General features: G+C 36.7%; 1 protein-coding gene across 2 annotated transcripts in view; it reads right to left on the bottom strand.

The window, feature by feature from the left end:
* FGD4 (FYVE, RhoGEF and PH domain containing 4) overlaps window positions 1-26,819 on the bottom strand; it is a 249,356-nt gene that overhangs the window by 47,332 nt on the left and 175,205 nt on the right. The window contains exon 1 of one of the 2 annotated variants that reach the window (XM_027844268.1): window positions 14,057-14,072. The exons of the other annotated variant lie outside the window; for it this stretch is intronic. The gene's annotated coding sequence lies outside the window, so the exon portion shown is untranslated. Of the gene's footprint in view, window positions 1-14,056; window positions 14,073-26,819 lie in introns of those variants that run through there. 2 annotated transcript variants of the gene reach the window in all.

The following is a 26,819-nucleotide window of genomic DNA, read 5'->3' on the forward strand; positions in this document are numbered from 1 at the left end:
TCTTGCTGTGATGCTGTTTTCTCTTTAGGAATCAATAGCGTCTTCTACCTTACAAGTTATTGATTCATTTTCTTTGGTATTAAAATATTTATTTGTAGATGTCTGAACTTGCTTAGCTGATCTGGAGTCCATATTCCCTTCTATTATTAATACTGTCTAGGTGGGTTTATCTGCTTACATTCAAGGTCTTTAAGTTTTCTTCTTCCTGAGATCTTTGGTAACTTCAGTCTTTTTTCCTTATTTGTCCTTATTTTCACTTTTTGACTCCTTCCACTTTGATTATGCTTTCCCTGGGAGCTGAACCTCAAAATTTTCCCAGCTTAGGCAATTCACATTTCACAGCTTGTCTCTACTTTAAGTGACTTCTGAGGAAAAGAACTTCCTGTGGCTAGATGCCCGCCTCTTTCCCTCAGGCTTAACAGAGCACCATAAAGCCATACAACCGTGCTCTCCGCCAGCTCTTTCTGTTCAGTTTTGTTTCATTGCTTTTGTTAATAGTGACCTATTATGTTTATGGTTTTCCCAATATTGACCCAACCCTACATTCCTACTATAATCCTACATGGTCAGTCATACTGATCAGTGCTACTGGTCATACTTTTTTGGTAAACTGCTGTAGCCTCTTTACTAACAAAATATGTCAAATTTTTATATTGATATTCATTAGGATTATTGGTCTCTTAGTTTTCTTTTTTTGATTGGTGTCTTCCTTGCTTAGGTCTCAAGATCATATTTGTATAATGAGAAATTTTTGCAAAGAGTTCATTTAATACATGAATTGAATATGCTTTAATATTTGATAGAAGTCATGTTTGAATTAATTTGGTCCTTTTCTACTACCCCCACCCCCACCTCCTCTGGTTTGAGAGTTTATTTTTTATTCTCTTTAACTTCTTTTTCTAAGGTTTAATTATTTTTCTTATTCTGTTCATTTGGGTATTTTATATTGTTTTGTTTATATTCATCATTATTAGGCAAAATAATGCCTAATAATTTTCTTTATTTCTTCATTCACTGTAATTTCATTACCAATAATGGGAATTTGGGGTTTTTTTCCTTGCTCTTTTAAAGAATAAAACTATGATTTTTATTGTTTCTTGAAAAAGGCTGCCTCCTAGTTTTATTTATCAAATCAAAAGTTTCTTTTTTCCTTTCGATTCTGTGAATTTCTTCTGTGATTTTCAGGATTTCTACTTTGGGGGTTAATTCAGGTTTCTTAATTTGCTGGTTTTCTAGTTAAGTTAAATAGACAGTTTATTGATCCATTTTCCCCCTTTACTTCTGAAAGTATTTAGAGATGTACATTTTCCTCTCATTATTGCTATGGCTGAATCCTAAACATTTCTGGCATGCTGACTCTTCTCACTTTTTTTAGTGACATTTTCTATTTTTTCCTATGATTTGTCCTTTGATCTATGAATTCTTTAGGATTAAGTTTGGCCTCCACATTTTTAATCCTTTCAACAAAGGCTCTTTACTGAATATAGCTTTTAATGCATTGTGATCAATAAAGGCTGTGTTTAATATTTCTGCTTTCTGAATTTGAGAGGTTTTTATGCCTAGCACATCACCAGTTTTTTTTTTTAAGGTGCTGTATACATCTGAGAAAAATGTATATGCTTTTCTGTGCTCATTCAGTAATCACCAGAGATCTAGCACATCTAACTTGGCTAACAATTCTGTCTGTGTCCTTTATTCTTTCTCATTTAGCTTTTGGCTAGATTTGTCTAGTTATGGGGGTGGGGGAGAGGTACATTGAAATTCCCAGATGTTGCTATTTTGTTGTTTATTTCCTCTTGTAAATTAATTAGCCTTTCCTTTAAGTAGTGATTCTTCTTTATTGTTGTCTTGTCTGAGAATATGATTACCGTCTTTGTTTTTTTTTTTTTTGAGCTTACCTGAAACAACAGATTTTGTCCCAGTCGCTTATTTTAACTATCAAACTTTTTTCAAGTGTGTTTCTTGTAAAGAACATATTGTTGAATTTTTCTTTATAATCCTTTCCGCTACCCTATTCCATTTTATGGGTGAGCTCATCCCATTCACAGTTAAAATAAATGTGTATTTTCCTGCATTCTATTCTTTCATATTTCTCCCTTTCCCCATTCTCTCTTTACAAAGAAGGTGTTGAGAGAAACAGTGTGGTCAATATTAATGATTTATATTTGATGAATTTTACTTCTATTCTACTACCCTTATTCTTTTCCTCTCATCCAGTCTAAGTATAGAATCTTGCCTTTATGTTCTTTACATTTTTTAACCACTTCATGCTCTAATTTCTAAAGATGGAATCTACTTTGACTAACTGCTGTCACTACTCCTTCCCTAAATTTACCCTCCCTGTTAATCTCCTTTTCTTGGACCTAGAGTTTAATGTATTTAAATTTCAAACTATGTATGCATGTGTATTCAGTCTTTTTTTGTATACTTCTAAAAACAGTCAGGTTCATGTGTGGTCATTTCTTTCACCTTATGTTTGCATAATCTTCTTTGTAAGCAAATTCCACCCCTTACCTCCCACTTTATTCTCCAGCATGTTCCTTTTTCCTTCCTTTTTATTTTAACATCATCAACATTTGACAAAATGACTCCCAGGTTCTGTCTTATATTTACTCCCTCAATGACCCTTGAAAGCACTAGGGTTCTGAGAGGACACAGTTCTACCTTTAATACAATATAAACACTTCATCATCTTACTTGTTGCTGTTGTTCAGTCATTTCAGTCACGTCTAACTCTTTGTAAAACCATTTTGGCATTTTCTCATAAAGATACTGGAATGATCTGCCATTTCCTTCTGTAGCTCATTTTACAGATGAGGAAAATGAGGCGAACAAGTGAGTTGCCCAGGGTCATATACCTAGTAAATGTTTAAGGCCAGATTTGAACTCATGAAGATAAATCTTCTTGACCTCAGGCCCAGCACTCTATACACCATACCACCTACCTGCCCTCGTTATCTTATAGTACTAATTGCTCAAATGTAATTTTTGTTATTTGTTATTCCTATGTTTGCATATTGAATTATCTACTCAGCTCTGGTCTCTTGTTAAAGAATGCTCTGAAGGCCTCTATTGAATTAAAGATCCTTCTCTTCCTCCCCTGTAGGATTATACCCAGCTTTGAAGCTAGGCTGTTGTATTCCAAGCTTTCCTCTCCATTAAGTGATAGCTTCCAGGTCTTTTTAAACCTGATTGTGTCTTCTTGGCACTTGAATTCTTTTCTTTCTGGCTATTTATAATACTTTGTCTTTGATGTGGAAGCTCTGGATTTTGGATATGACATTCTAAGCATTGTTCATAAGAGCCTTTCAAGAATTGACTGGTGGATCCTTTCAATTGTTACTTTGCTCTCTGGTTCTAATAGGTCTGAGGAGTTTTCATTTATGATTTTTTTGAAATACAGTATCTAGACTTTGGAGACAGGAAGGTGTCAAGTTTTTCAGGTACCCTGATAATTCTTACATTATCTTATCCTATTTTACAAGTCAGTTTTCATTTCCTTTTTAAATAGGAAATAGCTCATATTTTCTGATCTTTTTTCATCTTTTAATTTTGTTCTTGTATTTCTTATTGTCTCAAATTTCTAGGGAGTCTTTTATTTGAGTAAGGTTTGGTGCTTCTTGTACAAAGCTGTTTATTCTTCTTACGATTCTTTCCCCTAAGAACTCTTATTTCCTATCCTATTCTTTCCTCCAGAACTGACATTCTTTACCTGGGGTCTGCAGACCAGCACTCTTCCCCTCGCCCCTTCTGGCCAGGATCTCAGTTTTCAGTGGGTTTGTGATCAAGAATGGGAAAAAAAAATCATATTTTCACTAACCTCTAATTGAAATTTAGTATTTCCTCGAATTATGAATTTAGGCAGCAAAGCTTCACTATATTGCCAAAAAGTCCATGAGAGAAAAAACTATATTAAGACCTCCTACTCTAGAACTCTCATTTCCTTTTCTAGTCTTTCCTCTAGAGCTTTTATTTATATTTTATTTTTTCCTCACTCTTTCATTTTACTTTTTTCTAGGAATCTCAGTAGAGTTTTTAGAAAATCTTGTGATTTTCTTTGAGTTTTTGCTCAAGTCTTTGCTTTGATGGCATATAGTTACTCTTTGCTTTCAGGTTTGTACTTTGATAATATTTCACACAGTATATACAGAGGGAGTTACAGAGGATGGTCTAATCCATAATGCACCCTGATTTTTACCCTCTTCTCCTGAGTCCTTGATGCTTCTGAACTGTGGTTCAGGGTCAGAAAGACATAGCTATAGCCTCCAGACATTCTTAGCTACTAGATCCTGGTCCAGGATTCCATCTGCTGGCTTGGCTCCTTCCACAGAAGAAAGCTTTAAGCTTTAGGCTTTGCTGGTTCAACCCTGCTTTATCTTGGCAGGCTTCTACATGCTGTGTTCTCAGCCAGGCTTCTTTAGCTGTCTTTACCTTGGCCAGGTAAAATGCAATTACTATAGTTTCTCCTTGGATTTTTTCATCAGGTTTTGTTGTGGAAGAGTTCAGCTCTTTTGCTTCTATTCACCCCACCATCTGGAGGAAAATCTCTAAAATGGCACTTTTAGAGCCATTCTGAATTTTCCTCTGTTTCCCACATTAGTTCTTGCACCAAGGTCAGGTTCCATCACCTCATGTAGGTGGGTCCTGCCTGGTCCTCTCTCTTCTGTAGTCTCAATGTTGCTGCCATGCCCTGTTGCAGTCTTAGGGAGGGTAAATGGGACCATGCACTGTACTCTTTGGATATTCCTGATTTCTGTGTGGGTCTTTTTGTGGCCCAATTTGATTGCTGTCCTTAGCCTCATCTTTATCTGTTCCTTGTAAACGTGTACTGTGTATCCAGCTTCAACTTTGATAAGCTGGTCTTCATTTGTTTCACGCTCAGGGCTGCTATCTGGATGTGATATCTGCTGAGTTCTCTCACAACAAGAACTGTTCATCTTTCAGATCTACTGGATTTCTTGTTGTCCATAGGTGTGTACACATTCCATGTAATCATCTTTGCAAAAGTGTACTTTTTTGATGTTTCAACCACAGGGAAGGATTCCCCACCTATCATGGTAAGCAGATTATGGTTAGGTTTGGTGAAGAAGACAATTTTTAGGGTACCTTTTCTAGTTCCTTCCTCATGCCAGGAGGTGAGCAGTGTGGTCCTTTAAAAAAGGCTTCTTAGACACCCAGGGGGCTGCCAAATCCCACTACTGATTCAGTCCAGTGAAAAGATGACTCTATTCCCTGGGCCACTTGTGTGCAGGGTTGTGACTACAGCTTCCAGTGTATCCATACTTGCTGCTTTGTCACTTTCCTATTGCCACAGGACTCTGAGGTAGGTAAAAATGGTAAAATGGTATGGGTGACATTTTTTGAGTTGCACATAAATCAGATTTAAGTGAGGCAGAGTTGTGCTAAGTTGTCAGCTATGCTATCTCTTCCACAATCACTGAAGTCCAGTGGCAAGAGAAAAGTCAAGATGACTAGGGATGGCTCGGGATGGAGTGGATGACCTTGGAATCTTTGATGTCTAACCAAGCCCTAAGCACTCCATAGCACCTGCTTCAGGCCCATTGAAACAAATCATTTACATCTGCCCATTCCACCAGGGGGAAGTCTTCATATGCTTGCAGTAGATACCCCCCTACCTTATCAACTGGTTTGAGGCCTGTAGGTTACTCTCAATCTGGTTTAGCTTGTCTGCCAAAACAGTTTGCCGGGGTGTGGCTACTGTATATTCTATAGCTTCTTGGAGCCACAGATGAGAGCTGGGTTGTAGGTGGACAAAAAAAGGCGAGAAGCAGCCCTGAAAAGAGCTCAGCAGCCCTCACGCTAGGGGTACTAGTCTTCCCTGACACCTCAAGGAAGAGTAAACACAGGGCTAAGGACAGCAATCATTTAACTTTTAAAGGAGTCAAATGCTGCCTTTTTAGAGAATGACAAACTATCCTGCTGGCAAACCCTGTGGAGTTCTCACTTTTTGTTTAGCAGCTTCTGAATTTCCCCATCATTTTCATCAAACCAATCTTGATGTTTGCAAGTGCTCTTTTTGTTTGCAGATGACTGTGCACTCAATACAACTTCTGAGGCAGAGATATAACAAGAATAAGGACTGATTCTCTACTGCTTGTGCTAATTTTGGCCTAACAATTAACACTAAGAACACAGATCTCCATCATTCATATGCGGAACCATCAGTTACAGCAAATGGAGAAAATTTAAATGCCATGAATAAACTCATCTACCTTGGCAACATACTTTCCAGGGACGTACAGATAGATGAAGAGGTTGATGAATACACTGCCAGAGCTAGCTCAGTGTTTTGGAGGCTCCAAAGTAAAGTGTGGGAGAGAACAGGTATTAGAATGCCTACCAAACTAAAGGGCTGCAGAGCCATTGTACTGTCTTCATTGTTCTATGCCTATAAAACCTGGACAGTATACCAGTGACATGCCAGGAAACAGAATCACTTCCATTTGAATTATCTTAGGAAGACTCTGAAGATCACCTGGCAAGATAAGGTACTAGACACTGAGGTTGTTTCTTGAGCTAAACTGCCAAACATTCAAAATCTAGTGAAGAAAGCACAACTCTGATGAGCTGGCCCAAATGCCAAAAGTACATTTGCCTATATTTTTACCCTATTTTATGGAGAACTCACAATATGCTCATGTGAAGGCCAGAAGAAGCAATACAAAGACACTCTCAAGGTTTCTCTGAAGAACTTTAGAATCAATTATGGGATTTGGAAGACATTGGCACAGGTCCACCTAGCACAGCATGCTAGCATCAAAGAAGGTGCTGTGCCCTATTAGCAAAGCAGAATTGCAGTAGGTCAAAAGAAATGTGAGATGTGCAAATGGAGAGACATTTCCACTCCAAATGTTCATATAGACTATTTGTGCCTGATCTGTGGCAGAGCCTTCTGAGCTCAGATCGGTCTAATTAGCCACAGTCAGACGCACTGTACTTTGACCCCAACATAGTGATATCATTTTGATCCTTTCTGAGAACAAAGGACAACAATCATTTCTTCCTTGTTTAAATCACCTATAACAGGGGAATGGCTAATAAAGCCCTAGTCCTGGGAACACATGCAGAGGACTCATCTTGATGCTGGGTGAACCTAATTCTGGGCATGTGTAATATAGGTTTCTGCACTCCATTTCCAAACACAAATAGACATTTTGTGGCTTTCCGGTTTTGTTAATTCATGTGGAACAAAAGTCTTTCGATTAGCTGCTCAGTCAGAATTGAGTGTGCATACAAAAGGGACTAAGCAGTCAAATCAATCTCATTGACCTAGTGCAGTGCAGAGGACAAAACTGGATGAGAAGAGAGGCCTTGGACCTTTATCTTCCCATCCTTCTACAGCTGCCTGTGAGTACATGGCCCTGCTGTTGCTTCTGTCCCTATTGTGTCTCTTCTTTCCTGTTGTTTCGTGAAGGGATACTGGTGATAGAATGAAGAAAACTACAACTTTATGAGTTTTTAAATACTGGGCTAGCCAATGATGGACCAGAAACTATATCAGAGGGTATATTAGGGTTTTCCAGAAGCCAAACCCAGTGAGGTGCCAGCACAGTCCCAAAGAGCAACCTGTTATAGTCAGTAAATCTACCTGGTAGCCAACATGTTATATCCTGGAGAAAAGTAAATGATTCCTCTAAAAAATGGTAGGGAGCCAACAGCCAGGGATTCTATAATTATAGCAAATTACAGAAATTCCTAAAGCCAGATCTGTCCAATAAAACTTAAAGAAATAAAAAACTAAAATAAAAATGGTCATAATACTCTTCATCTTAAGAGGCATGCACTATAAGTATTACTGAATAACTTGTAACAGTCAGCCTATCAGAAATAACTATAATAGCTGACATTTTGCCCAATTTCCCTTTCTTAAGATTATCTGTCCTTAATGCAGAAGAAAGCTGACTGACATACTATTCATTTGTAACAATTCTTCAGAAGCACTGCAGGCAGAATCCTGCAGCACAGCATTCACATTGTCCTGCTCAGGAGACATGGGCTCTTGTTTAATCTGCACTGATGAGTCTGGAGCTGGGCATGTGATACACCCAGGAGCCTGGAAAGCAGGTGGTGTGCACACTTGGAGCGGCACTCCAGGGGTGGATGGTGGTATATGGGAAGGGGGAGTCTCTAGAAAAAAAGGAAAAAAGGGATTAGGCAGAGGAGAGGGAGCAGCAGTTGTCTGGCATCTGCTCTTTTGCTCATGGGAAGGTCTGCAGGGGACCTGTTCTGTCCGCTCAGGAGATTGATGAGTTTCCTGTAATCCTTGTAGAATCTGTATTCTGTGGGTCTTTAGGGCACTCATCTCCATAGTCATCTGTTGCTTCAGCACAAGTAGCCTTTGGACTTCCACATATGTGGCCTGCAGGGCTGCCTTGGCTTGTAGAAGGTTGTTATTCATACACTGCGAGGATTTACTCATTTCCTCTTCCCTTTGAGAAATATTCAGCAGTTGGTCAACCTGAGAACGTTCTTTTTTGTCTTTAGTTTTCTTTCTTTTATTTTTTTCTTTCCAGACTTGGAAACACAGTTGAAGATCCATCTCTGACTACCCTGTGCTTCTTCAAGAGTCCCTGGCCTTGTTCTGCTCTGTCCCAGAGGTGCAGCTGATGTTTGCAGTAGCATCTACCAAACTAGAGATGCCAAGGCCTAAGGAGGTATTAGATGATAATGCATTCCCTTCTCCATTACTTTCCAGAGTGTTCTGATTCTCAGAAAGAGGTATTGAGCTTTCATACCTGTTCAGCTCTTCTTGTCTGGCAGAATGTACCAAGGATATCATTTAGTCAGGGGGCAACTGGGCACTACACCACCTTCCAGTTGTAACACTTTCAACCCTTTCACCTGTCCTTGAGGAGGAAGCCAGAGACATCATGTCCTGTTTAAGGTTTGTGTTTGCTTTCTGACCTTGGGCTGTCTATAATGAGTTACTGGATAGGGTGGAACAATTTGCTGGGCTCAGATTCCACTGACAAGCAGATGTCATTTCTCTCAAGGGCCCTGGTACATTCTTGCTCAGTTTTCTCAGGCTTCCGGTCCTTTTCTTGAACAGTCTGAAACTGGACAGGGGAACTTACTGGTTTTTCCCTTTCATTTTATGATCAATGCTTCATTTGGCAACCTTTACAATTTTTGCAGGGGTTTCTCAGGCAGCTAGATGACGTAAGGATAGAAGAGAAGGAAGACCTGAGTTCAAATGCTACCTCAGACACTTATTGGTCATTTTTTAATGAGCAAGTTATTTAACTTCTCTTAGCCTTAGCTTCATCATTCATGAAATGAGGATAAGAGCAGTGCCTATTTCACAGAGTTATCATGAGGATTAAATAAAACAACAGATATAAAGTGTTTTGCAAACCTTAATATATATAATGTTAGACGTTACTATTTTCTTTGTCAGGAGCTGGGTTCAACTAGGACTTTTCGTGTCACCATCTTTACCAGAAGTTCGATATTTCAACAAGAAATCTGGAATGCACTGGACACCAAAAAAGATAACAAAAAAAATGAAATTGCTTGTAACTTAAAAGAGAGGAAATAACTTGTTACTGATACAGGGATCCTTTCTGAATCACTTGTTTATATAGTCAGATTTATTAAAGTAGAAGTCAAAATCAACACTAAACTAAAAATGAGATGTGGCATATGATTAAAATAATAGCAACCACAAGTATTTAAATATGCTTTTGCAAAAAAAAGGGGGGGGTGGAGAATGAATAAAAGAAGAGACATGGACCCAAGGTTATCACCATTCTTTAAGGTGTTTAACTGAAAAAAAGTAATCACTGTAATGAGCTCCAGAAAGCCTTGACACCACCTCATCCAGCAAATACTTCATCTCTCTGACAAATGGAAAGGCATGAAAGCTCAATTTTTTTTTTTTGCTAGATAATCATTTTAACCAAAAACTTGAATAAAAGGATATATCACATGTTCATCACATTTAAAGATGACTCAAAGCTGGGAAAGATAGTTTGAGAGAAATCATTTTCTATTATATTAATAACCTATTATTAATTAGGATCCAGGCCTTTCATTCCCTCATTCAGGGACCAGGCCCTGTAGGTAAAATGAGATTGCACTATTCCACAGGAAACATGCTCCTTAATCTCTGGCAGAACCCTATCCAACTAGGAGACCTTGCTTCTATTTAGAGTATAAAACAGAATCTAATCTAGGTGAATTCCTGCCCCAAAGCAAAGAGCCCATGCCCTTGCACCCCTCCATTGGATTTAGGGTGACCCAGTTCATGAACGAGAAAATCAACCAGAGTGGTCTGGATAGAGATGGATTTCTCTGCTTACTGGAGGCAGCTGAGTCTCATGATCAAGTCACCTTCTCAGCAGGAAGAGCTGAAGACTTTTAGCCCACCTCCTCATTAATCGTTCACCAATCAGGGTTGATTTTCACTGTCAGGGACACCCCCTTTTCCAAAGGTATTTAAAGCATTCAGTGTCTCCATGGCTTTCTTTGGTTACCAAGAGGAACCACTGACCATCAATATATTATTAGCTACCCTAATTAAATTGATTATTAATTACTCAGAAACTCTGTCTCAGTTTTTCATTTGTCACAGTTTGGTTACCATGGAAAGGACCAGAACTCTGTGCCCCTGAATCTTATCAGAAAAGTCCCCTATATCTTTTTGGGTTCAAGTGGATAATTTGTCCACAAGGGGGAACTTTCTGTTAGGACTCTGGCTGTGATGGTCTCCCTATTTGCAGTAGTTAGATCTTCTCTGGGTAAGTTTATATGTCCTATGTCTGTTTTAAATGTTTTCTTCATGCTGCAGACTTCAAATTTTCACTGGGGGTGTGGAGGGAGTGTTGCATCAATAGAATGTATTCTACTGAAAGAGGTCTCCTGAAGTAGACTAAGTAGAGATAAAGAGAAAACCTGTGCTCAGTCTAGGGCTGCCTGGGAAACTGGAGTATTCTGGGCTTCAGTCTATGAATCTCCAAACTGTTTGCATCGAATCCCAAACATGCTTGCAGTATACCCCAAAATTTTGCAGCAATAGAGTTTCAAAAAAGGAAATATGGGCCATTATGCTGTGAGAGAATCTCTAAAGTATCCTTGCTGTCAGTTCTTTGGGGATACATATCAGATAGTAGATCTCTGTCAGATCAATCTATGTATAAAGGACTTCCTTAAGCAGATGAAATAATTAGGTATTTTTATCAAGAAGTGATGTAACCAAGGAAAAGTAATTTTATCTAAACTTTAATTTCTAGTCACTAAGACTTTGTGTGTGCTCATTTGCATGTGTCTTTTTGTCTCAGTGTGATTTGCAAGATTTAGTTGGTATTTGCTTCAAATGCACTGGGCAGAGAGCTGAAAAGCATGGTTACGTCTTAACTAGCCAGACCAGGGGTGGAGAACTTGTGGCCTCAAGGCCACACGAGGCCTTCTAGGTCCTTGAGTGAGGCTTTTAGACTGAGTCCAAGTTTTATAGAACAAATCCTTTTATTAAGAGGATTTGTTCTGTGAAGTTTGGATTCAAAGGGCCCAACTTAAGGACCTAGAGGGCCACGTGTGACCTAGAGGCTGCAGGTTTCCCACCCTGAAGACAAATCAATAAGACTTTGCCTGAAGGCACTCCTTTTATTATGTTATCTATTAAAGTAAAGCAAAGGTAAAGAGAAAACTTAAAAAAATCTGTCTTTTGGACTTTTCCCCCAATTTATAAAAGTGTGCCGATTTTAAAGTAGAATCAGAAGAAATTTTTCTTTTGAGCTCTTCCACGAAATAAAAATCAAGTTACTTTTTTGGGGTGTGTAGTAACAGTAGGCTTGTCTTCCCTAGTCTTCAGCAATAAGCTGCAAAGAGATAAGATCTCATACCATGTCTCCCACAGAATCCACAAGCAGCTTGGCTGTGTGATCCCTGCCTTAGAAGACAAGGGCTAATGAGGGAAATTCTCTGTTTATTATATGTCCTGTACTTTTAATTCTTAGAGAGCAGATAATCAAAAAAACTAAGATTAATTGATAGCCACATAGCCCACAGGAGGGATTTTGGACCACTCCAAAAGACTGAGTTAGAAATTGAAATAGGATTTAATTGTTCCTAAGTCAGCTTAAGAATTTTTCCTTTTTGTTAATCAAGCCTTACCTGAAATATGAAAGTATTTCAAGTGTTTCTACTATGGAAGGAAAGGTCACATTACTATAAGTTGAATAACTAATCTTTTTATTGATAAGTTATCCAGTAGAAATTTAAAAAGTGCTAACTGACTAACTAAAGCTGAGTGTAGAAATAAACGTTGTTGTAATGCAGAGAACCTGCAGCTAGTGGTTTAAGTTTACTTCTTGAGTATTTGGTTTTGTCATCTGCCTGTTACAAGTTATATATTTCTGCATAACATTAGGTCCTTTAATATCTCATAATAGTATGGGACTAATTAGGCAATGATGTAAAGATTTGTGAAATGAGGATATAATTCTGTTATTTGGTGAAGTTATTACAACTTTTTCTGTTTTGTGTTAATGAAAATAATTTCAGCACAATTAGCTATCTTAAAAGAAAAATAACTAGGGGCAGCTAGGTGGCACAGTGGATAGGGCACCAGCCCTGAAGTCTGGAGGACCTTAGTTCAAATCTGAGCTCAGACCAAACACTTGACACTTACTAGTTGTGTGACCCTGGGCAAGTCATTTAATCCCAATTGCCAAACAAAAAAACAAAAAAAAACAAAAAACAAAAACAAAAACAAAAACCTTATGGTCTATCTTGTGTTGCCTTAAAGAGATATCCACTTTTACTCAGGGTTACTCATTTGAACATAGTTAGTAATTGAAAATGTTTTATTACAAATGACTTATTTGATATGTACTGTTTTGAAATTGATTACTGAGTCTATTTGTACATCCCATCCCAGACCCTTTGGTTACAACTGAAGTTATTCTTACAACTTTTAAATGAGTTCATTCTTGTATTAGAGGCCATCTTCTTATAAAAAGTGTTCTGTTATTAGTTTCTTAGCAGAATCTCATCCTCTTAAGGGAGGAAAGAGCAGCTAAAAGAAAATAACTAGAGTAAACAACAAAATAAATAACTAGAGTGAAATTTTGCTTTTTTTTTTTAAATAATAAGATTCGATAATTATATATGCCAAATACAAAAACTAGGTTCAGAATTTCCTAATTTTTCTGTTGTTATTTGGATTTCTTAAACATATCAACATGACAATTTGCTACTTTAAAATATTCTCTGGTCTAAAAGGTTCACCTAATTAATAATAAATGTGTTGATTATTAGCTACCCTAATTAATAAACTGATTATTACTCAGAAAAACTGTTTCTCGGGTTCTTCATTCGTCACAGGCTAAAATGTTGCATGACAGAATCAGGATCCAAAAAGACACCAACATGCTAGGGATGGTGACATGAATACAAACGGTGCCCTGAAAGCTAAAAGAATATTAAGGGTTGTTTTTCCAGTACCTTGTTAGGCCCCTCCTTGAGGGCATCCTAGCGTCTCTTCCCTTACCTTGAGATACCATAAAACTTCCCCCTATCCTAGACCATAAAAATTCCTTGTCTCCCTCATTCTAAGTCATAAAATTTCCTGTCTTTCTTATCCTGGGTCTCTTACCCTGTCATCTATCTTCCTTGTCCTGTGTTACGACAATTCCTCCTTATCTTGTTAGCAACCAATCTTGCTCATCCTGTCCTTATAAAAACTGTTCCTCTGTAAGCTGCTAGTCCTCCTTCTAGGGCCAGCCCGCTGCTTTTGAGGCAACGAATCTCCCCTTGGTTAACAGAAAGTCATCTGAGTGAATTTTTTTCACACCTGAACCAGCGCTCTTGACTCTAACCTCAACCACACGACTCAATGTAGATAAAGTTCAATAGATAAATGTAAAATCTTGCACTTCAGTTTACAAGTATGGGATAGCAAAGGCACTATTAGATAGTAATTTATATGAAAATCGTTGAGAGGGTTTTTGTAGAATGTAAGGTTAAGTAAGCAATGTTATGTGGCAGTCAGAAAAGCTAATATGATTGTAGGCTACATTAAAAGAAGCAGAGTTACCTGGAATGAGAGAGTTCTGTTCCCTCTGGACTCTGTCACACCATATCTGGAATATCATGTTCAGTTCTGGAAAGCACAGTTTAAGAAGAACATTGATAAGAGGGAAATGGAGAGGGTCTAGAGGAAGTCCATCAAGGATGGTGAAGAACCTTGAGCCTATGTCATGAGGACTGGTTGAAGGAAACAGGGATTTTTAGCCTGGAGAAGACTCAGTGGGAATGGAGAGGAGGTGAGCATGGCAGTCAAGTTCCTGAATGGAGTATCATGTAGAACAGGAATTAGACTTGTTCTTTTTGGCCCAAAAGGGTAGCATCAAGATATATGTACGTTTACATATACATATACACACATAATACACACATATAGAGGATATATTATATACATACAAATAAATACACACACATATATTGCAAAGAGGCAAATTCAGGCTTACTATCAGAAAAAACTTCCTTCAATTAGAGCTGTCCAGAAGTGGAAAATGTTGGCTCAGGAGGTAGCAGGTTCCTCCCTTCATTGGAGGTCTTTAAGCAGACAGAGGGCGGATGATCACTTATCAAGCAAGTTATATTTGGTATTTTTTTTCAGGTATAGGTTGGACCAGATGGTTATTGGTATGCCTTTCAACACTAACAATCTGTGATTCTATGATTTTTAATGAAGAGAGAACAAAATGATACGAATACCAATTTATAATAATTTTATACATCAGTTTAAATAGAATAAACTGCTTCTGCAAGAAAACAAAAAGAGCCCACAAAGTAAGTACCTTAGGCAGCAAATAGCTGACTTACTTGCCAAGCGAGAGTAATCAAAGCCAAAGGCAGCAGTGATTTAGAACATAAATTCTTTTGGAAAATCCTATGATGAAAGGTAATGTAGTGCTTCATAAAACAGACAGCATCAGTTAAGGGTATTTAAAGTTTAGTTTAGTTTAAGGAATGGTCAACAAGAAAGTTTGGGGAAAAAATAGCTAAGTTATCCTAAAAGTATTTAATGATGAAATTGGAAGGGCAACAGATAAAAAGAGAAAAGTATTTGCAAAAATCATTTTTTAATAAACTCCTTTCCTACAAGGCCACTGTAACCATCACACTCAGACCCTAACAGCACAGCCCCAGATGTACATATAGGGGAGTTATAACCATTTCTATCTCCTAAACAGAAAAAAGTCTAGAAAAGTGACATGAGACTAAATATGAGTGTATACACACACACACACACACACACACACCCCATGCTGGAAATAATGGCTATATAAGGAAGTAACTGATGTATGAAGACACAGAAAAAAACAAACAAACTCAGATTTACTAACTCAGAAAAAAGGAAACAGAGGGAACATATCAATAAGTATCTATCTGTGTGTCTACTTTCCCAGCTAGACAAGATCTTTATGACAGCCATTTGTACACAATTCAAGAGTATCCTACGTGAAGGCATTGATTGTGGAAAAAGCAGGCTTTCCTAAGTGATATTCAACAAGATCATATTGTTTACGATTTCATAAGCAACTGAAAGATATTTGTTGATGACCTCCTCCCCCAAAAAAGTGGTAGAGCAAAACACTATCTTTAAAGCTCTTTTATTTTAAAGCAAGGTGCCTCTCATAACTACATCAAAACTATCCAAGATTCTTTAGAAAACGTAACAAAAGTTTTCCTGGCTCAAGGATCTCCTGATTCTAAACATCAGGTGAGGTATAAAACAGGGTGATGTATACTTGTCAAAGGTGTTCACCACCATGATGAAGGCGATACAATCTAGAGTCCAAGTCAAAAGGGGAATTCCTGTGAATGATGAGTTTCTCCAAAATGTTCCTGTTTGTGGATGAGACTGTGCTTACTGAATTCGGCTCTGGGACACTGCAGAGACTCCTCGAAGAGATTCATAATCATTCAAAAGAATTTAGTGTAATCATTCACACAGAAAATACCAAGTGAGTAAATGATGTCTTTTGCCCCAGATTGTATATGTATCTGGAGAAATGTATATCTAGTACAGATAGTACCAATGGAAATTGATTTGGGACCACAGCTGAGGAAGAGAGGAAGACGGACTGCCAACTGCAAAACTCCTTTAATGACTCTGAGCCTCCTCAGGAAACAAAGATCCATCTTTATAATATCAATACTATATAGGTGCTGTTGTCTAGCAGGAAAAATGGAATACAAATCTCCAAAGAATTAAAAATGATTTATCACACAGATGTATGATCAGGAAACATATCTGATAAACTTGAAAGAACAGGAGTAAAAAACGTCATCACGAAATGTCTATTAGGAAAGTAAGATGAACTGGTCACAAAGTTAGGGTGAGAAAAGACAGATGGCCAGTTAAAGTGTTCCACTGCTATCCTCATGATGTCAGGAGAATCAAGAAGGCTGTCAGAACACTCGATGTACCCCACTTTATAAACTTAAGGGAGGACATGGAAAAGAATCACACAAGACAGGTAACCATGGAAAGGTTACAAAATGAATAACGAAGGATTAAGGGCTTAATATGTGCTAGGCACTTTGCTAACCACTAGGGATAAAATATAAGAAAGCAAGATAATCCCTGCCCTCAAGTAGCCTATATTTTAATGGATGAAGGCAACACATAAAAGGGAACAGGAAAGGGGCATGTACAGGGTGGTATGGTTCGGAAATTTGGTAAAGACATGGGGGCCTGGTCACAGGAAAGATAAAGTAAAAGCTCACCAACAGAGTCTAGGAAACATTTAAAGTAATGAGATCACAGATCTGTATGAGCATCAGAGTAACTAAGCACATCTAATTAGTCACTAGTAATTGTTTAATGGGGAAAAAATCATTATCCCTCAGCAACTTAGAAAAAGACATTATTCTATTTTTTCCCCCATAGTTTCATGGGGCTTTGTGTTTCTTTACTCTATTTAGGTAGAATTCAATTGGTGTGAAATATAAGCCTAAATCCATTTTCTTCCAAAGTACTAACCAATTTACACAAGTACATTGGTTAAAGAATAAATAATTTCGAGAGGATTCTGGGAAGGTGTCAGAGTAGGTCAGAAAATTTCAAGCTCTCAAAATTTTCCTCCACAAAAAGGATAAAATAGTGCCTCTGAGGGAACATAGAGCTGTGAAAACAAATAACAGTAGGGGCAGAACAGGAATTTTCACCGTATAACTGGAGAAGATCTTCAGAAAAATGCCCAGAAGAGAGTTCCTCCCCATGAAGAGTAAACACCTCCAGGCTCAGGTCCACTTTAACAACAAGCGGAACAACAACCAGCAAGCCCTCGGGTTAGCTGGTTTGGGAGGCTGCCTCAGCCCCTGCCACAGGAACTTTTACCCTGGGGACAGTGAGGGTAGTTGGATGTCTGACCTGGAGAAGATTTAGGGAACCTCGACTGACAAGGAACCCCAGACCCAGCTGTGCTATGGAGACTCGGTGGGGTCAAGAAGGAACCAGCATATGCCCAGTGAGTGCAGGAGCAATGGAGTGAGACTCTGTTGGCTGCGGGCACTTACAGGAGGCTGGAGGTCTTGTTTTGAGTTCAAGGTCATAAGGGAGGACTGAAGAGGATCAGAGGCCAGAGGTACCATCCCCCATGCCCCAGGCCTAGAGGCCATTATAAAAACTAAACTATTACCAAAAAAAATGCACAGGCAAAGGAGAAAGAATCCAACCATAGAGAGCTACTATGGGAATAGAGAAGATTGGGGTTCATATTGAGAGGAGGATACTGAAGAAAAGAAACTCTCTTCTACCCCAAAGAGTAATGTCAAATGGTCACCTGCCCAAAAAGAATTCATAGAAGAACTTAAAAGACTTTAAAAATCAAATGAGAGAGACTGAGGAAAAACTAAAGAGAAAAATAAGAATAATACAAGAAAAACAAGATTATGAAAAGAAAGTCAACCAATTAGAAAAGGAGATCCAGAGTCTTAAGGAAGAAAATGACTCCCTGAAAATCAGAATTGGGCAAGGGGAAGCCAGCAAAGTTATAAGAGATGAAGAAATTAAAAAAAAAATACAAAGAATGAAAAAATAGAAGAGAACGTGAAACATCTCAGAAGAAAAGCAACAGATCTAGAGGACAAATCAAAAAGAGAAAACATAATTAGACTACCTGAAAATTCTGATCAAAAAAAGAATCTTGATACAATAATACAAGAAATAATTAAAGAAAATTGTCCTGAAGCATTAGAACAAGAGGGGAAAGTAGAAATAGAAAGAATTTATCAAATACCACCTGAAAAAGATCCTATGAGGAAAACTCACAGGAATATCACAGTCAAATTCCAAAACCCCCAGATCAATGACAAAATATTACAAGCAACAAAAAAAAAAAAACAATTTAAAATGGAGGAACTATAAACAGAATCACACAAGACCTAGCAGTGGCGATATCAAAAGATCACAGGTCTTAGAACACCATATATCGAAGAGCAAAAGAACTGGACTTCTGAACGAAAATATACTACCCAGCAAAGCTAAGTATAAGTCTGACAGAAAAAAAAAAGACATTTGATCAATTGTCAGACTTTCAGGACTTTATAAAAAAAAACAAACACAAAAAACAAAACAAAAAACCCTAAACTCAATAGAAGATTTGACATACAAGAGCCAAGAGAAATATGAGGTACATATCAATGACCAGTTACAAGGGACTAAATAAGGATAGAATGTTTACCTTCTATGTACGGAAAATGTAAAACCTATGTCCAAGATTGTTACCAGCAATTAGATAACTTAAAGAAAGATTGGGGTAGACCTGAGTATGATATAACTTCAAAAAGTAAAACCATTTAAGAACAGCTAAAAGAGTAATTATCTTTTACAAATGAGGTGCAAGAGGAAGAACCAATACGGAGGAATTAGATGGGAGGGGGGCTGTTAGTTCTAGAAACCTATTCATTGGGAATGGATTTAAGAGGAGAAAATATATATATATTTAAAATATAAAAGTCTTCTAAATTTAGAAAGAAATAAAACTCTAAGGAGAGAGGGGAGGGGGGAAAGGATAAAGGAAAGATTTTTAAAGGGGAGGGTGAGGGAATAAATAGGTTAAAAGGGGGGATATAGTATGGGGCTTAAATTTAGGGGAATAAGAGGATAACGGAGGGATTGCAGGAGTGGGGGTAGGTTAAACAATAGGAGGGTAAGGTAGCAGGTAGAAGTAAAGTAGAGGATTTAGGAGAGATGGGAAAAAAGAGGTATGTACAAACAAACACAAAGATTAGGAGTAGAATCTCTTAGGGAAAATATATGTTTACATATGCATGTATACATGTATGTATATGGGTATGTATTACATATCAACACCTATATATAAATATATTCACACTCGATTGTAGCCTTGGGGTGGCAGGTAGTGGGGAGGAAGACGGAAAAAAGAACAAAGCAAAAAGTGTACAGCAGAGAACAAAAGAAAACCTACAAGGAAGCAAAGAAAAGATGAACAGCCTTCAAAATAATGCACAGTATTTAATATATAGGCTTTCTTGAAATGAAAAGTTATTGTTTTTTATTTTGAATCCTCTATGTTCTACTGTGCACATGACTTTTTTGGTCTTTTCTTACTTTATATTTAAGTTTGTAATGTTTCTTTTCCTTTCCTTATTACGTATTTAAGTTTTAGCATTTATCTTAAATTAAAAAATTAAAATAAAAAAGAATGAATAATTTCTCCAGTCTTAATTTTCTATAGGTTTATCAAACACAAATATTTTTTAGGCATTTTGTTTGCTGACAGATATATCTGTTTCTTAGACCTTTTTATTCTCTAGTACCTGATAGTTTTGATGTTGATTTATAACATTTTAAAGACTGGGAATAAAAGACGATCTTCAACTTTCCCATCCTACAGGCTCCTGCCAAATAATAATCCTTGATATTTTTGACCATTTGTTTTTTCATATAAAATTAATTATTATATTATCCAATTTTTATAGAAATCCCTTGATATTTTAACTGGTTTTCTGCTAAATATGTGAACTAATTTTGGAAGTTTGCCATTTTTGCTGTGTTGATTTATTCCATCCATGAATAATGAATAGTCCTTCTGTTTTTTAGGTTTCCTTTTATTTCAGGAATTATAATTTAATTGTTGTCTTATATACATGTCACATGTATTTTTAGGTAAATTAATTCTAAAGTATTTGATTATTATTTCTTTTTACTGTAAATTGTTTTAAATGTTCTAGAGATGTTTATTACTAATAACTAAGGATGAAATTAGTTTATTATTACTGTTATTACATACTTAACTCTCAGAGCTTCAGTTTGCTTGTCTACAAAACGTAGATAAAAACTGCAATGCGTATACTCACAGTTTTTTTGACCATATACTTTGTACAAAAGTCAATGAGTTCAGTATCTGGCTCACAATTTTTCTCTCTTCCTCAACTCCTCTCATAAAGGGGACTCTCCCTCAAACATCCTAACCACTCAGTTCCTCAGCCTACTCACTTCGTATTCTTTCTACCTCACCTCAGCCACACATAAAGATTCCCTTGATCTTGCCATAACCCAAAAATGTACCATTTCCATGTTCAAGAATTCTAAAACCCCTTATCTAACCATAATCTGCCAGCTTTCCACATCTTGCTCTGTCTTTGCCTTATCAAACCCTACTCATCCTGCACACCATGACCTCCAATCCTTCAACCCCTTACTTTTCCCAGACCATCACGCTTGTACTTGCCACTCTCCCTTCTACCCATATTGACCCAATTTAACTCTACATTGTCCTTTTCTTTCGAGTCCTTGTCATTTTGCCAGTGGAGTGCTACAAAACCTCAGCCATGGATTGGTCCTACAATCCACTGCCTCTGGTCCGCATGTGCAGCTGAACAAAGGTAGAGAAAATCATGCAACTACTGTGAATGGGTCTGCTACAAATTTATATCACAAAACCTCAAATGGGCCCTCACTGATGCTACACCTTCTACATGTCTCTTATTAACTCACTATGCTACTTTCTATAACAGTTCTAAATTTTTTTAGATCTCCTATGGTTTCCTCTCTTTCTACCATCTTGAGAACTTTGCCTCATAGTTTACTGAAAAATTGAGGCCATTTGTCATGAGCTCTATCTTCTCCATCTCATATCACTCATATGCCTTATGCCACTATTGTCCTCCATCACACCTGTCTCTGATAAAAAGGTAACCCTATTCCTTATCAAGGCAAACCCCCTCATTACTTGCACAAATGATCCCATTTCATCCCATCTCCTCCAAAATATTGTCCTCTCTGTTATCCCAAATCTTTCACTTATATTCAGACTCTTCCTGTCAACTGGCTCCTTCCTTACTGCCTATAAACATATGCATGTAGCCTGCTATCCTAAAAAAACCAAATAAACAAACAAACAAAAAAAAAACACCTCACTTCATTCTTCCATTCCCGCTACCTATTGTTCTAGATCTCTTCTTCCATTTTCGGCTAAAATACAGGTGCTTCCACTTCCTCTCCTCTCACTTACTTCCTAATGCCCTACAATTAAGCGACTGACTTCATCATTGTACTGAAACTGCTCTGTCCAATGATCTCTTAATTGCCATATCCGGTGGCTTTTTTTCAATCTTAATTCTTGTTGACCTTTACTTTGATACTGCTGATCACCTTCTTCTTCTTGATTCTCTCACAATTATGTTTCCTCTTTCCCTATTAACATATTTTTGTCTATTTCTTCTTATATTGTTATTTATATTCACTGTATTCATGTCTGGGTGGTTATAATATTTTTTAAAAATATTAATGATTTGAAAAGAGGCACCGCCCCCCCCAAATAATTCAATAGCTAAATTCATAGAAGAAATATTATTTCTGATCTAGGATGTCCAACGCACATTTCCTGCAAACTAAATTTCAAAATGGGCTCTTCCATCCATCTCCCTTTATCTCAATTCTCTCCAGAAAGAAGCACTTAAGACAGTTTTAGAACTATGACCAAATCAACTCTGCTACTGTTCCTGGAAATGGCATATCAATCTACTCTTCCCCCTCTTTCCATACTGCTTCAGTGTCCCTCCAAAATTCTCCTATGTGTGTTGTCCTTGGTTGTCCTTTGTTTTCCAAGAGGACCAATGACATTACAGGTGATGTCTTGACTTGTTTGTGAATCACGTAAAATAAAGTTGCACAAGGTCATCACCCTCACTCTCTTCCAGAGCCATCAAAGTCTATTGACAGGACAAAAGTCAAGATGACTGGCAATGGCCTACAATGCAGTGAATGACCTTGACATCTTCAATGCCTGGCCATGCTGTTAAGTGCTTCAAAGTACCTGCTTTAGCTGCCTTCATGGCCATACATGTAGATGTTGCTCCTACCCACTCCCAATGAGAAGCAGTGGCTCTTAAGGGAAGTATGCGACGGACTTTTTTTGTCTAAACTTGTGATTTTATTTACATAGTGAACAATCTGTATAAAAACTTTGTATGCCCATAACACAACTTTTTTAGTCTTAGGCAGGAGGTTCTTAACCGTTTTTTGTGTCATGAACTCTGGCACTATGTACCCCTTCTAAGAATTTCTAAATATATTTCTAAATATATACAATACAATATATAAGAATTCAAAGGAAACTAATTATGTGAAATGTATTTATCAAAATTTTTAAAACTCATGGACCTCCCCCAACTCAGTTAATTAAACTCCTGGATTAGAAAGTTGTCTATGTTGTTAGAAGTATAACTTGAACTGAGGTTATTCTCAATGTAAATATTTAAAAACATTGTTAATTTTTAGAGGAGAAAGACCTTAATTCTCAAATTAAAAATAGGATGATGTATGCAGAAATATTTTGAAAAGGTATAAAGCACTACACATGTATTAGTTTTTTCTTTTTTTGCAAAAACCTTGGTTGGCCATGATTATTAATTTTTTTAAGGAAATAGGTTAAGCATGTAATAATAGTAATAATAAAAATACATTTCAATAAGTGCTCATTCATTCATGGCTCACCTCATTTCTTCTCATTGTATTAGAAAAAAGGGACATCAGAAGACACCATCTTAAAGGAACAAGAAAAATCCTAGCGCATTTGGGAATAAAGGAGCTAGAAGAAGGTGAGGGGTGATATATTCAAATGTCATCATTTCAGAATGGCATGAAGAAATAATATTTGGAATCTTCATGTCCTCTGGAAATTTGTCCAAATGTCTACATTCAGAATAAGATTGAACCTTACTTTCCATATTTAGATATTGTTTCATAGTGCAATGTCATATATACATACTTATCACAAAAATCACAGAATTCCATGGCATTTCATTACTTACTTTCTTTTTAAATCACTTATTCATGACATGGGTAAAGAAAGGCAGGGAAGAAAGAAGATTTTACTTGCTGTTATAGCACCACCACTACTAAAACTCACTACTATTAAACTTTATGTTTAATAAGAAATTGGTATTAAATAAAAGAGAAATAAGTAGTGAGGGTTCATGCTTTAAACAAAATATGAAAGGTATGGATATTATTTGTTTTTCGTTGAAAAGAAAGATCTGCTTACTTGGAGAAGGGCAGACAGAAAGTTTGTAAGAAAGTCCACACTATTTTCCTGAAAATATGCTGCCTGAGAAAATGAGACCTCTCTAGTGTCACCAGGTTGACCTCAGTATCCCTGGTCAAGGAATTAGTGACTACTACTACTATTTTTCTTTTATTCCTCTGATGCTTACTGGTGATAACTTTTGTGGTTCTATTATATCATTATTTGAAAGCTAACTAGCTTCTCTGTCTTCAGAGAATCTTTAGGAGCATTGTTGTGATGATCAAATGAGGTAACTTATGTAAAGCTCTTCGCAAACCTTAAATATGAGCTATCTTTATTATCTGGGAAAGATAATATGCAATTTTGGATTACCAGGGCCCTTATTCTTCTTTATTATGAATTATGAATGCTGACTGTATTTACGTGAGGTGCTTATCGAGTATCTTCCAACATTTCTGTCTCAGAAGTCCAGTAGGATGTATTTCTTTTTTTTTTTTCTCATTTCTCTAAAATAATTTTAATAGCCTGGCTACAGACTGAGAAGCACTCTAGGAACTATGAGAGATAATGGAACATATAGCACAGGAGAAAGCTGTATTAGAGAGATTATTGGAGTTGGAGTTAGGAGACCTGGTTTAAATTTTGGTTTTGCCAATTTATTACCAGTTTGATTTTGGTAATGTCAATCTACTTTTTTTTTTTTTAGGCAATTGGGGTTAAGTGACTTGCCCAGGGTCACATAAATGTTTGGTCTGAGGCCACATTTGAACTCAGGTCCTTCTGACTTCAGGGCCGGTGCTCTATCCACTGCCCCCAATTTGCTTTTTTTAACTTCCATTTTCTCATATGCAATATGGAGTTAACTGACTTATCCAAGGATTTTTCCATTGCAACCTACTGCAACTCTATAGTCCTGATCTCATGATACATCAGTTAACTAACAATAGAATTGCATTATTAAGGTACTACCTACCTCACTGGGTTGTTGTAAAGAAAGTACTTTATGAGTTGTAAAGTACTATATAGTTCTTCCAAATGCACTGCCTTTTGGAAACTGCATGATAATTTCAATCATTCAAAACTGCTGCTTCTGCAAAAGCCCAATGCTCTCTCTGTGATACTACTGAACCACATATGCCATGAAACACCCTAATCTCAAAAGAAACAAAATTGCATGTATAGTGGATATCAATAGGTTGTAGCACATTACAAATGATGGACGAGAAGTGTTGGGAAAAAAAACTTGCCAGGACAAATATGGGCAGAAGAGGAGTGTTGGCCATGAAATGAGGATGAGAGGTAACACTAGCTCAAGTGTTGTACTGATATCCAAGAAACACTGAAAGAATCTCTATTAACATTAAAGAAAGATATGAACAGGAATTGAGAGACTGAGATGTGGATTTGTTATGATCTGTACTGGTAGAGGGTCATGGTTTCCACTAAAGTACTGAAATACATAAATGTGAGCTATATAGTATAAAGTCATATATGTATATATGTCTGTATATCTAATAAATAGCTACTGCTGCATTTCAGAACTACGAAATCTTTTTAAAGGTGTGACCACTGTGTATTACTCCTTTTTGTTCATGCTGTTTACAGTGAAAAGCTAATGTTTGCTTATAAAGGAGTTATATTATCTTCTCAATCAATAGCTATTCTGTAGAAACTCATGTCTACATTCCTACACATACTATTTGTTCTCCAATACCTACTTAATCCCAGTGCCCTAAAATGAAAAAAGTATATAACATTTTTCTTCCACATTTGGTTTCTTTAATATATAAAATTAACTATATTTCTTGCAAACAAATAGAAATAAAACTATAAAAAATATCAAGATTTTACAAAAGTAAAAAAAAAATTACTAAGTAATCAAAGTTATCTTGATAATTATAAACTCCTAAATTATAAAGCAACCATCATTATAATGCCACTTAATACGATCCTAATAATAGTCCTTTAATATGTAAGGGGCTTATGGTTTTAATAATATTTTCCTTTAACACTCTATTAACAGAGCAAATGAAGGGACAAATCCTAGTCCAGGCGCTTCCTCCCAGGTTCACAACAATCTAAGTAGAAAATAAACTAAAATTCACTGCTAGATCAAAATGTAAAATTTACTTTGCTAGGTCCTCTTCTTTAATGCTTTTCATTTTAACAAGGGTGACTCACTTTCACCCACACATTTCCTTATTTAAAACTTTACCCATTTAGGTTTTCTTGCATAAATCAGAATAAAAGTTAATACCAAAGAACATCCAGAAGAAAAATGTAAATTTGGTAGTCTATTTTGTCTTTTGTTTGTTTTTGACTTTGTCAAGAACAGAACCAGGAAAACAATTTTATTAAATAACAATATAATTATAAAGACAAGAATTTTGAAATACTTAAGAACTCTGATCAATTTAATGCCTAAACATGATTCAAAGACTCATGCAACCTATCTCCTGACAAAGAGGTAGACGGACTCCAAGTGCAGACTGATACATATTTTTGAATGTGGTTAGTTTAGGAACATGTTTTGCTTGATTGTAGGTATCTGTCACCAGAGTTTTATTTTTCTTTCTTTTTCAGTTTGCAGAGAAGGGGAGAAGGTAGGTTTTTACTCAATGAAAATTAAATAATTAAAAAAAAGATGTGTAACTTAGAATTATATAACAGTTATAAAATTGCAAAATCTTCTTCATGATATTCATTTACTCATTCCTAACTCTCATACAATGGAGGATTATCTTTAATGAGTAAAATCCTAGACAAAAGAGATTCTGCTCTTCTTTTTATAATGTCCTTCAATAAATTATACCAAGCAACACTGCAATTATAGTGCACCATTAATCCAAGAAAGGACGTATATTTTTCACAGACCAAATGAACAGTTTTCCAATAATATGGGTTAATGTGGTTAAATGAGTTAATATGGGTTATTAGAACATTGTTTTTCCAAAAGCCATAAAGAAACAAAAAGGATTTTAAGATGGAGATGACAACAACATGGATGAGAAGGAAGAGGAGGAAGAGGAAGTAAACTGTATAAGCAATTCTCTGTGATTTCTCAGTTGCTCTGGATTCTGTACATGACCAATAGCAACACCTTAGCAATTTACTGAGCTGCTATTTAGGAGCTATAGCCAAGTGGGTAAACCTAATAGGCAGAGTTACTGATTTCCTCTCAAAAGAAATCATGGCATCATACATCATGCCGGACTTGGAGTGAAGAAGACGTATGTTCAAATTATATTTCTAATAGTTAATAGCTACGCAACATGCTGAAAGTCTCTTGAT

This window comes from Vombatus ursinus, unplaced genomic scaffold (genome assembly GCF_900497805.2).
Source record: "Vombatus ursinus unplaced genomic scaffold, bare-nosed wombat genome assembly UNPS02014941.1, whole genome shotgun sequence".
In the NCBI taxonomy this organism is placed as follows: domain Eukaryota; kingdom Metazoa; phylum Chordata; class Mammalia; order Diprotodontia; family Vombatidae; genus Vombatus; species Vombatus ursinus.